At 36.3% G+C, this 13,194-nt stretch overlaps 1 protein-coding gene across 1 annotated transcript in view; it reads right to left on the reverse strand.

Annotated features, from left to right (window-relative positions):
* RAB27B (RAB27B, member RAS oncogene family) overlaps positions 1–5,296 on the reverse strand; it is a 53,284-nt gene extending 47,988 nt beyond the window's left edge. Inside the window, exon 1 of the mRNA XM_011361125.1 lies at positions 4,811–5,296. The gene's annotated coding sequence lies outside the window, so the exon portion shown is untranslated. The remainder of the gene's footprint in view (positions 1–4,810) is intronic.
* Positions 5,297–13,194: the final 7,898 nt, after the last annotated feature.

Consider the following 13,194-nt stretch of genomic DNA (forward strand, 5'->3'; position numbering starts at 1 on the left):
TTTCATTCTGGTGTTTTTTTCAGGTCATATTTAATACAGAGTTTCATTTATCTGAGCAAGTTAAAGAAAGAAGCAACAAAGAAACACATTGGGTCGATCCCAAGATCACTATAATTAAAAATAAATGTGCATGCCACAGAAAGATTAAAATAAAATCTTGTACTTTTTTCCTAAGCTTTTTAAAATGAAATTTTTCTCTTTTATAGAGTCTATATATTTCTTTCTCTTTTTTCTCTCTTCGAGTGTGTGCATATATGTACATATATATCTACATATACATACGTACATCAATATCTATGGATATCTACCTATCTAAATGGGTAAACAGGTACATAAATGGAAAGAAAAGAGGAAAAGTACAAAAAAAAAGAGGAAGAAAGAAACTAAACATAAAGCAAAGATTGTAAGTTACCCAGATATACAGCTAGACAATAGGGATATTAAAATAATCAGTCTTTTTCTTTTTTCCACACAGGAGAAAATTAAGTTTTATGGAGACTGAATGCCATATTCATAGCTATATTACTCAGCACTAGCAGTATTTTATATTATTGATGGACTTCTTAATGTTCGTTGTAAATCTCACTAATTTATGACATCTAGTCTGCCTTCTCTGAAATTGTTCCCAAAATTATGTGGGTGACTCTTGATATCCTTGAATATAGTTTTACCTACTAAAAAAAGTTTTGTTCTGCATTTCTGGATATTAGACATTTGGTTTATATGGTAGTGACAACTTATTTACTTTGTTCTGTTGTTATTTATTTACGACTGTATTAACTACATTTTCTATTATCTCTTAATTTGTAATCCAGAATATCTATCTAACATCAAATGCGTTATGTTCTTGTATTTGAAGGATTACGGTTTTGGAAGAGAGCTCGAAGGTCATTTGGTCTAACTTTCCAGTATCAGCCTTCTCTGCAACAAATAACTCTTGGAATGCTGCACTTCTTGGTCTTCTTTGGCCTGATCCAGTCCCTGCAGTGACTCCACAAGTGGTCTCTCCAGTCTCGCCTTGTGGCCCTCTCTACCACCTGCCTTCCATGCTCTGAACTCTTCTGTACGATCATTAAATGCACCAAACACTGTCCTAAGTCAGGAACTCGGCAGATGCTTTTGCTCTGTCTGAACTGTTCTCTCTCAACTGTGCACCTGACTGGCATCGAGACATCCTTCAGGTCTCAACTAAAACACTACTTCTGTAGACAGGTGGTCTTGACTGCTCCCACTGTTGTTCTTTCCCATTTAAAGAAGTTACTTACAGTCACAATAACTTCTTATCTTGCTTTTATGTTAATTTTCTTTTAGTATTGTCATATCCTTCCTGTTTTTGAACAGTATTTCCTTTCATTGGAAAACGAGAGAGAAGCAATAAACAGTGAGAAATTCCACTTTCTCTCACATCTACTAACTTTCTTAGTCACTGCTTTGCTCTAAACAGCACTAGAATAATCTTGGACTCTCCTCAGCATTTTTTTCAAGCTTTATCCCACTTTGGATTTTACTCTTCCTCATACTGTGCTTACAGCTGATTTAACACCTTCGTAGGTATTTCTAATTATGTACCCTTTAGTCACCTATTCTATAATCCATTTTTAAAAGCTGATTTTATTAAAGCCTCTATGTAGTCTCATGAATTTCTCTAGTGGTATCTCTTTTGAGATAATACAAAATGCTATTTCCAAATTTTTTGAAAGATAGTTTATCTGAATTCTTTATTTTTAAGAACTCCAACTCCTATCAAAGGGGCCAGTGATTCCAAATTGCCACACGCAATCGTCACTTCTCAGTCCTCAGCATTCTAGCCACATCTGACACAATTGACCTTTCCCTTTTTTTTTTTTTTTGAAATATTTTCTGGCTTGGGTTCCATGACAACACGTTCTTCTGGTTTGCCTCTCACTTCGCTGGCTTTTTACTGGCTTCTATGCAAGATCCCTTGATGCTAGAATAAGCAAGAACTTGGCCCTTAAGTTTCTATGTTTCTATCTCTCTGCTATCTTTCTAAGAGATGTCTTTGAGGCTGCGGCTCTAAATAGCATCCATAGGCACTTGATTCCCAACTTTCTATATTCATCTGTGACTTCTTCCAAGTACTCCAGATATTTACATCCAAGAGCCTAGTTTGACATTTCCCCTTGGATACCTAAAGATACCTCAAAGGGCTGGAAACGAATTCTTCATTTTCTCTTCGAACATGTCTTTCAGCTAGCTGTACCCATCTTAGGAAACGGTTTCACCATCTACCCCGTATCTTTAGTACTGAACCTGGCGATCATTTTGAGTCTTCCTTTCCTTTGTCCCCATCCCTTAACCAATTAGTCAGCAAATCCTGTCAGCCCTGTCTTCAAATATCTCCTGGTTCTATCTACTTCTCTTTGGGACCACTGTTTTCCACTCTGTTCTATGCCACTGTCATCTCTGGTCTAGTGGAACAGCCTCCTAACTGGTGTCTCTTCTACACTGGTCATTCTACGACACATTTTCCTCAGGAGGCCATGGTGATCTTGTAAAAAGATGGCCTTCCTTGAGGCTCTCCCTGACTACTGAATCACAGTCTCCTTCCCCCTCTCAGGTCACTCTCATAATTGTACTTCAAGTTTTTAAAATAGCACTGAAACTTGTATAATTACTAATTTATTTATTGGCATAGGTGTCTAATTGAAAGTATTTTTAGCTATGTGTCAAACAGTTTTATTCTCATTGGTACTCCAGAAAAGTTTTTTTTTTTCCATGTAAGGAGGGCCCATGAAAGATTAATATATTAGAGAACATGAATAATAGTTGTAAAAGCATGAAACAAATTAAGTAATACTCTCAACTCCATTTATGGGGTTTATAATAAGGTTTTTATTGTGCTTAGTGATGTCACTATTTCTTACAACTATGTAATAAACTTAAGCTCCATATGCACTAAGAATGAGTAAAAAAATCATTCCCCTTTAGCCACCATCTTTAGAAAGCAACATACGTGTCATGGAAAACAACATGTCTGTCCTGTCTGGTTTTACTGTAATTGTTTTCCTGCATCTCAACATTACAATTACTTGCTTAAGAGTTGAACTATTGGTCAACCTGCCTTGATGATTCAACTCAAGAAACTGGATTAATTGTGTGCTGAACTTTCTGTGACTAGTTGGTCTGTGTTTCATGCTCCATTCTCTGAAAGCCAAAAAAAACACAAAAAACAAAAAAAAACCTAACTCGAAATTCCCCAGAGCGAGGGTGAGAAAAGAGCAGATTTCTGTTCTGAACCACCTGGAGCTTTGGATGACTTCCACTTTTCCAGGAGAGTTAAATACATGAAAAGCGATTCAGAAAACAGCAGATAATTTAATTATTAGCTGGTGTGACAAGGAGCTGAGATGATCGATTATCTTAGGGTTACCTTACCTATCAGGTCAAATATTCCTGTTCCAGAAATGGCCTATGAGAGAGTTGTGGTTTGCTTACATATGACAGATTCCCTTTATTCCTTCTTGGCAACTATGAGAACAGGCTCATCCAGTTTCATCTGCAATGTTTTAGTTTCCTTTCCACAGCAATGATGGCAACATTTTATGGGAGACAATAGTCAGTTCTTGACAGGAAACTATCTGCCAAGAGCACCCTTTTCTGGTGATCCTTAAGAAGCTCATCTCGCTTTCAAGAAGTGCTGATCCCAACTGGGTAGAGGATTATGTTGGGAACCTAGAAAATATTTAGGGGAATGTCTCTCAGTTCATAGTACAATTTGGACTCTACGGTAATTTGAAAATTCAATAAACTTAAATACCTGAGGCTATAATGCTGAAGTCTATCTTTTCTGTTAACTTTTCAAATTCAGAACTATACCACCATGTATATAATATTTATTTATAATATTACTGAATATGCATGAATGTAACTAAATATTAAAAACAGTACATATTTTTCTTTTAAACAGAACTAAATCAGAATTCATAACTATTATTATGTTAAATAATTTTGTTGCAGAAAATCCTGGGACTACATGTTATTAATTTGAGCTTAAATTAATAATATTCCATTTCAACAACTGGAATCTTACACCCTTAATTGTAGATCTTGAAATAAAAAGCTAGTAAACATGTCCTGTCATAGGTATGACTTTAACCAAAACACAGCTTTTTCCTAGGAAGGCAGCCCCTCTAGCTTTTGCTGATTACATTTCACCTGCTTTAATAGTCTTCAGATAACTAAATAATGTTATTTTGGAAGCTAATTTATTATGATCACTCGAAAGAACACACATGCTCCCATCCCAGTAGCTGCAACACTTGGATCAGAATTTAGAAATAACCGAGCAAAAAATCGGAAGAGAGAAATTACTTCTGATTTTTCTACAGCTATTTCACCTGAGGAAGTGCAAAGAAATGTCCTATCACTTGCCTGGCTTGCTTCACTAAATGACTTCTGAAGTGAAACTCTAAACATACCATTTTCATTATTATTATTAATTATTATTATTGTTAAATGTTTGGCTGGGTTTTTTTAATATACAAATGGAAGAAAATTGGCATTGCAGTGTCTAGTTTTTTTATCCTAACCAGCTGTTTTACATGCAATTCCAAAACGAAGACAGCCAGCTAGAGTTTTCTGATGCCATTCCCCCGCACACAACCGTCTTCGCTAGGATTTCTGTAGAACCGCAGACCCAAGGCGCTCACACGACAGGCTCTGGTCGCCTCTCTGCCGGCCTGCAGCTCCTCATCCACGTCTCACTTCCTTTTCGCAGGCTAGCAGCTGAGAATACCCTGAGTGGGTGGGAACACATTCCAGCAATAACAGCCCGGCTTCCCCAACTCACCAGCCTGCGAAGTTTCCTTTGCGAGAGGGCTGGGTGTCAGGTTTCAGAGGCGTCCTTCTCCTTTCCCGAGCCCTTGAACTCCTGGGCTTCCACACTAGCAACGACACAGGATCTGCTTTACAGGGCGACCATCATGGGGATAGTTCCTTATTTTTCCAACCTGTGGCGCTGGATAGGTCCCAAGCTGGCCGATCCCCAGCCCCTGCCCGTCAGCACTGCAAGTGGAAGGACTTGTGGCACCACCCCTGAGTCCGCAGTCTGAGGAGCCTGGATCTGCAAGGTTTGTGTGAGAAGAAGGCGTGTCTCCCAGTCCTAACGCGGATGTGCGGAGCTCACCTCTGGCAAATCTTGATGGTGACTCAAACGCGCTTGGCTCCTGGTTAAATTCTCCTCTGTGGGGCTTCAAGCCCTAGCAGCAGCTCATTCTCATTCCTTTATTTTCCCGTGTTTTCTTCGACATGTCTTATTGAAAGAGCCCAGGGCACTGCAAGGACTGCCACCAACGTATCGCATTCTCTCCTCCCCAGGGAATGTCTCATTAACTATAGAGAGAGCAAGGAATTGCCAGCGAAGAAACGGAGAAAGGCCTCGGGAAATGAGAGAGGAGTTGGAAAGAAATTCGTGTTGTAAAAGTTAGGATCTGTAAATATGAATACATTAATCAGTATTCACCACACTCATCTTTGCCTCCTTGTCACTCCAGAGATCAGTAGGTTACCTCTTGGATCACATTTCAGACAGACTGACAACTCTAGTTTACAGCCTGACTGTAAAAGTAAGAATCCCAAGCTATATACATATAATAGCAGCTGACTTATTCCTGTGTGAAGAAAATTTAAAAGTTCCAAACCTGTTGCTTGCACTCATGTTGGTAAACAATGAGATGACAGCTTAAATTTTCATTGTTTGACTCAGTGCTGACAGAGTGCCCTAGAGAATCAGCTAGGAAGATCTGTCTCCCAGAGGAGTGCTGTGGAAGGGGGTCAATGAAGACCCCAAACTGAAAGGAAACACAAAACGAGAGCCAAATGGTGGAGAAGAGTACGGGAGAAAACATTCAGTTCCGCAGGACTCTGTCAATTCTATTAGGAAAATATAGGGAAAGTTCTAGTTTCTGTGCCTCAATGTTCTTATCTGGAAAAGGGACATAATAAAATGCCTTCATAGAGTTATTGTGAGTAAATGAATTCACATCAGCAAAGTGCATCAAACAGTGCCTGGCACAGTAAATTCTATATACATGTTAGCTAGACTTATTATTTTGGTAGCATTTATCGACTTCAGCTTCCCACAGTAAGGTCCAATTAAAAAAATAATAATTCTGATCTACCAGGAGAAAGTATAAGAAGTTCGGAGTGTAGATTTTCAAAATATATATGCTGGAAATCAAAATTTGCAGCAAATCTATTCTGCATCCATCAGCAATATCTAAGTATATAACAATGTGTGTTCATGAGCCAAGAGAGAGGTAAGAGATGGAACATAACAACCTTGAATTTATTCCACTGTACATAGCACATTAATTTAAAACAATTCTCTGTGCTATATAATGATAAGCTGTATTCTTCACATCATTGATGTGTTCACTTACCGTAATCCTAATAGCTATTATTTTATGTTTGCAGTAGAGTTTATAAAGCCCTTACCCATAGATCATCTCATTTGACTTTCGCAACATTGCTTTGAAATAGGCAAGGCATCTATTATTTTTATTGTCCGCATGTTAAGAATGAAGAAACCAAGGTTAAGAAAGCCCCAACAATGTGCCCAGAATCATGAAGGTCCATCAACATGGAACTCATGTCTGCTGATCCCGAAGGCAAGTCTCAGGTGATCACTGTACCGCTCTGCCTCCCAACTATTTCCAGGGACAGTTCCTGCCATGAGAAAGTCTAACACACATTTATCGCCTGCTCCTTGTCACTCTTCCCCAGATAAGTGTGTCAGTTGCCTCATAGGGTCAACTCTTACAGGGACAGCTCTCCCGGAGTCACTCGCCACATTATCGGGTCCTGAGGCTCAGGACCACTGGTGTTACTTTGTGATGCTACTCAGCTACCTGAGTGGTGGGGCTTGTTCTCACCTCTGGAAAGAGAGATTCTAAGGAGGAGAAGGAGGTAAGAGAAGATCCAAGAAATGATTCTTGGCCACCTCACGGAGGTCACTTTGAACAGAGGTAGAGCAGAATAAAATATCCAGGAAAACCAGTAAAAACATGGTGACAGCATCTTGTGTCATAATAAAAAACAAATGCCTTCCTATACCTGGAGGTTTTTTAGCACAAATTAAATAGACATAATTTCAGTCAATAGGTTTATCATTCAATAAATACAGCACTGAGGTAAATGGATATAAATGTACATGAGAAAGTTCTAGTGAAAAATGGCAAATTGATTACGCATGTTTCAGATCCCCTTCCCCAAACTCCTCTTACACAAGAATAAATTAATTTTTAAATGTTATTAAATCATAAAGAGAAATAAAAGGGAAAAGCAACATACAAAGACAAAATAAACTGCAATAGGTGGCTGGGAGAACCTAAGTCAAATTGATGGAGGCTTGGTAACTGTTTCGGTAGAGAAGAGTGAATCTACTGCATGTCCGTAGGAGGGGTTATGGATAAGAAGCAGCACAGTGCTCCCTGCATAACCCTGGGAGGCTCAGGCCTAGGAGGCATAAACACCACCATAGAAGGAGGCTAGCTGGTGGGGTGAACACAGGAGTTTGGTGAGATGTCTGTACGCAGAATGCTTGGACTCAAACTTCCCTGCCCCACGGCCACACCATCGACCACCCATAACTTCCTCCATCTGCTCAACCCAGCCCTCCAGGAGACTGGAGGTTTATTTTCTGGAGAGAGCCAACTAGAGTAATTTGTGGTTTAACAAGAAGAATTGAACACATGCATTTTTACTCTGCTTTTACAGAAAATGAATTAAAAATAAATTTATATATGACAGAAAAAACTCTCGATATTGAAAATATGCTCAAAATTTGAAAAATTTGACAGATGGGTTATAAAATTAAGTTGAAAAATCTTCAGGAAAATAGAAAAAACTATAGAAATAAAAAATTGGAGAAAAGGGAAACATTTTTTGACTAATGGAAATCCCAGAGAGTTCCAGAAAAGAGGTGCTTTTTTTTTTAATCCAGAAAGGGATGAAAAAGTTAACTAAAGAAATTATGCAGAAACAATTCCAGAAATGAATACCATGAATTTTGGGGATCAGAAGTTTCACCAAAAGTCCTGGAGAATAAAATTTTAAATTAATTAATTAAACACACTAAGATACAGCATTTTGAAATATTAGAAGCCCAGGAATAAAGAAAACCTAAAACATCTTCCAATAATATAAAACAGATCACATGCAAAGGAAAAGAATAAAAATTGCATTGGATATCTTGAGAGTAATAATAGATCCAGAAGATTCTTAAAATGTGTTCACATTTTAAAAATAAAATTATTTTGAACTTAGATTTGTATACACAGACAAGATATTCGCGAAATGTGATTAAAGATATTTTCAGATATGCGAGGATTCAAAAATATACTTCCATACCATTTTTAAAGAAGAGTTCCAAAAATGAGCTTATAAATCAAGAAAGAGGAAGAGATAGTACCCAGGAAATGCAGAACCAACAGAGGAGACAGTAAATTCTCCAGAGCAACATCTGTGAAGCAGGCCTAGAGATAAGAAGGTTAGATTGCAGTAGGGAAATCATCAAGAAAAAAACAAGAAAAGAAAAGAATTATTTGATGTACATGTCCATTTGAACAATTCTTGATAAATGTGTGTGCTGTCAAAACTGGAAGCGCTCATCCAAGTCCATGTTCCCATTTTTCTATGTACCCCACTAGATTTCATTTCTTAGCCCCTTGCAGGCAGGGAGGCATGTAACTGAGTTTTGGCCAATGGTATGTGAGTAGCAGTGATGTTTACCACCACTTCCAGGCCATTCCCTCATAACCTATGAGAGCTTCTATGCTTTTCTTCTTTCCTTATTAGTATCAAAGACTACACACACAGGCTTAATGAAGAGTTCTGAGGCCCTAAAAGACATTAAAGTCCCAAGATGAAAGCCATTTGTGACTCTGGATGACTGTGTGACATATAAACCCTAGCTGCCACATGTGACATGAGTAAGAAATAAACATACCATGTAAGGCACTGAGACTTTTTGTGTTGTTTGTTATAGAAATTCTGACTATTCTGACTATTTAAAATATTATATGGGGATATTCGTGAATAATTATAGTAGGTACAAAATATATTAAACGAATTGGAAAAAAAAAGATATTACTAACTCCGGGAAAAACAAAAGGTTCTGAGAGAAGAGAAACATAATGATAATATACCACTTTGTGCAGATGTGGATATAATTATAAATGGCTGACAAAAGTGTAACCATAAACTATGATATAACTGCATGTAGAGGATGGGGATAAGGAAAGACCGTCAGTGTTAAATTCTCAACTATTATAAAGTCAACAAATAATGTGTAAAATCACTAAATAAAGAAATAGCAGGATAAGCAAGTCATTTAGAAATAAGTAAGTAAGTACAATTAAAAAAAAACACTAGAAAAGTCAAATGTTTTCCTGTGGGAGTTGAGACTAGGGCTTGGGAGGAGATTCGTCCTAGTTTATTAGAATTTTAACATCATTTAAAAAAAAAAAACTATGAGATATATTACCTTAATAAAATTAATATTAAAGTCATTTGAAAATATCCGTAGAACAACAAAAGATATTTGTTTAATAGAGAAAACTACAATTTATTAAAGTACTTGCATATATTTTTTGCATGATAACCTACAAGCAGTGGACAAAGTAAATTTGAGACATAGACTAAAGACAAATTTGAGAAGTTTGCAGTCATTTATTCGCTCAACCAACATTTATTAAGTAATATGTGCCTGATATTCTCTTGTCTTTGGTGACATGAGACACTGACTTAACTGGTGTTCATCCTTCAAAATACTCTTAAAAATTGCCATCTTGTGTCCTTACTTGAACTCTACACAGATGAGATCAGAGGTTTCCTAACTCACTCTTCTGGGACTGGAGGGAAGGCTTGACAGGTAGTCACGCATGGGTTTGCCTCCACCCTCTGCTGGTTTTCAGTTCATATGGTCTGTCTAATCACAAATAAAAATCAACTGCTCCCCAGTTTCAGGAAACCCCACAGCATGACTAAAAGTCACAAGACTGGACTTCCAGGTCATGCCAGTTTCATTAACTACTTTTAAAGATGTTACTTCAAGAAATATATAGGCTTAAGTGAATTTCTACTAGCAAATTAAATGTGTAACATACCAAGACCCATTTTAGGCATCAAAATGGACTTGTCCACATAATTATATGTGGAGCATCTACTCTATAAGGAAGTCTTAACCTCCCCATTTCTACCTTTGTTTTGTCTCAGTTTCTTAGAATATGAAATTAACATACACTGGGACCTTGTATAGAAATTGTTTTAACTAAGTCTACTTCTTCCTATGTTAAAGGAACATTCTCTGGGAAAGGACCAAATGATTTCTTGAGTAATATTCGCATATAGCCTTTAAGCAAGCCTAGACTTGCAAAGAAGCTACAGTTGCAACAAGCCATTATTCTGTCTATGAATGGCATTAGACCCCTTTATAAACAACAACAAAAATGCTATGAGTATAATTATAGACATAATTACAATTGCGACATTATTTAATCCATTTACCAAGTTGAGTAAGAAGAAATAAATCCATATTAATAAAAACTTAGTGAAGAAAGAATGTAATTACAATACTTATACATATAGTCATATATCAATATATGTAACTATATGTGCGAACATAAGTATAGTTCTATATGAGCATGTGTAAACTAGATACATATATTTGTTCAATGTTAGCTTTACAGTGAGCTACAAAATAAAATGTCATATGTGACTACCATGTGAGTATGAATGAATACATGGTGATTCTTTCATTTCCCCAAAATATGTTATCAAAAAACAGTGTTCTTGCTCACAATTTTTGCTACTTGTTAACTGCAAATACTTTAAATTGTCATGTCATGCAATTTAGGAATAATTCTTTCTTAAATTCCTTTGCCTGCTTTTACCCAATTTTCAGGTAAGTTTTTCAAGCATCCAAACTAACTTTGACTGATGTAATTTAAGGCAAATATGCCTTTCCTCCTTAATTTTTTGATCAAATTAAAGTACTTTCATGAGTGTTCCATTATAAGAGATCTATAATGACACCAATGTAAGATGAACATCTCTTTTTAAGGTATAATTTGAGAATGATGTTGCCTTATATTCGATCATATATAATATCGAAAGATAATTTGCAAAAATAACTTTTAGTAAATAAAGATTTGGTCATAGCAAAGAATTCCATGCTAAATGATTACTTTTTAAACTATATTTTCAACTACACCAACTATAATTGAAATATTTTTTAATAAAAAAAACTATATTTTCAAAAAAGTAATGCTCTCTTGATAAGTAATCTTACATCATAATTACATGAAGCATGAACTAATCTATTTTTATCATCAATATGGTAAAAGCCAATAATCCCATAAGGAATTTTTATTTTATTAATACTATATATTTAAATGTTCTATTTCCAAAATGACATAAAAATTATAAGTACCACAGCCATATGATACCTCCTGAAATACGCATTGCTATCATAAGGTTTCTGCTCTATGAAATTTTTAGATACAGATTTTATTACTACAATAAGTTGAGAGAGTAGAATAAAATCTTTACATACTTTGTATAAAGGATATGCTTTTGTTGAAACTACTCAACATACATAAATTATAAACGATTTATTTTTATAGTCATAAATTGGGTGTGAGTCTTGAGAGAGGAGATATTTTAAAAGAACTGATAGAAGAATACATGATAAGAATGAAGTTACCACATTTAATAAGAACTTCTCATTTTCTTGCATTTCTCCACCTGTAAAATGTGGTGCATATTAGTCTTCATCTTGGTATAAGGCATTCAAACCCTTTCCCTGTTTGTAGGGTCTCCCACAATGTATATTTTGGTAGGAATCCCCTGTAAAAGTCAAAGAAGCCAGATACTCATTATAGAGGTGGCAGTATGTATGGCCTGGATGCAGTAGCTTTGAGGGGTTCCAATGGTGGCGTTCTAATCACATGATTGAATGCCTTTAGGCTTATAACTCTAGTTCTATCCCAGCCTGCTCTGGAGTGGGGACAGCAAAATATTCAAGCCTGGGAAAAGCAATCTTACAACTAAAAGAAATATGGAACCTGCTGATTTATATAAGCAAAGAAGTGAGAAACACATACGGGAATGGATTCAGAGGGCGTTTGTACCAAGGACAAAGGAGCACAGTTTTAGAACAGAAGGACTGACTAATATGGATGCCCAGGACAAAGTATACTAATTTGATTAGCAGAGAGTACATGTAATCACTTTCTCAGTTTGATGAGATTCAAAACTAAAGTAAGCCCTGTCCAGTTTCAAAGACCCACCTTTGCTCTTTAAGAGGGGCACTATGACATTATCATAAATATATATAGAATGTCATCTCTACATTTTCCCAAAGAATGCTACAGCTGTTTTTCAAAGTAATTGGCACTGGGGAACAGAATAGTAGACTATTGACTCTGAGGTTTTATTAAGGGCTAAGTAGCAAGAAAATCACTGCAATTCAAAGATTAGAGTCAGGGCTAAGGGCTTAATCAAATTCTACTTCACAGTGGGTTCAATAGGAGTCGCAACTCCATTTCACGCTTATTTTGCCATTTTCCCCCTCACCTATAGGTTAAAAGATAATGTGATAGAAAGGTTAGTTTGGAGATACTGAAACTATGCGACACAATCCTAGAAAATATGTCCAATGGGATAATTCTCTGAAAGAACTGCAGATATTAGTGTCACTATTAAAAATTCACACAATGCAAAGAATGTAATACCTATCACATCTCCACTTGATTTTCTACATCGACCTGTGCGGAAAATGGATGGGTCTTCAAGAATGAAGATGCATATCTATAAGCTTGATGAGATGATGCCTTCAAATGTAACTAATCAAATAGACACAGATTCTAACATACTTGATATACTTGGATAGGTGACTATAAGGCACTTATTAACTGAATTACCTGCAAGGTTCTCCAATTGGTCCATATTTTAGAAAAAGCACTTATGCTTCTTGTACTTTATATCAGGAGATTTATGGGGAAAAAAAAGAATTATTAGTAGTAAAGCAGGGTGTTGTATAGAGCCTTTGGCATTATTTTCTAGTGGGGGATCATTTTGGAAGCCTCTATGTATAATATTCTAGAATTAAGGGTCTTTCCAAGTTCTGAATAGAGTAAGATGAACAAGAATTCTAAATAAAAAAACTTGAGG

The sequence above is a fragment of the Pteropus vampyrus genome, unplaced genomic scaffold, assembly GCF_000151845.1.
Source record: "Pteropus vampyrus isolate Shadow unplaced genomic scaffold, Pvam_2.0 Scaffold62, whole genome shotgun sequence".
Lineage (NCBI taxonomy): Eukaryota > Metazoa > Chordata > Mammalia > Chiroptera > Pteropodidae > Pteropus > Pteropus vampyrus.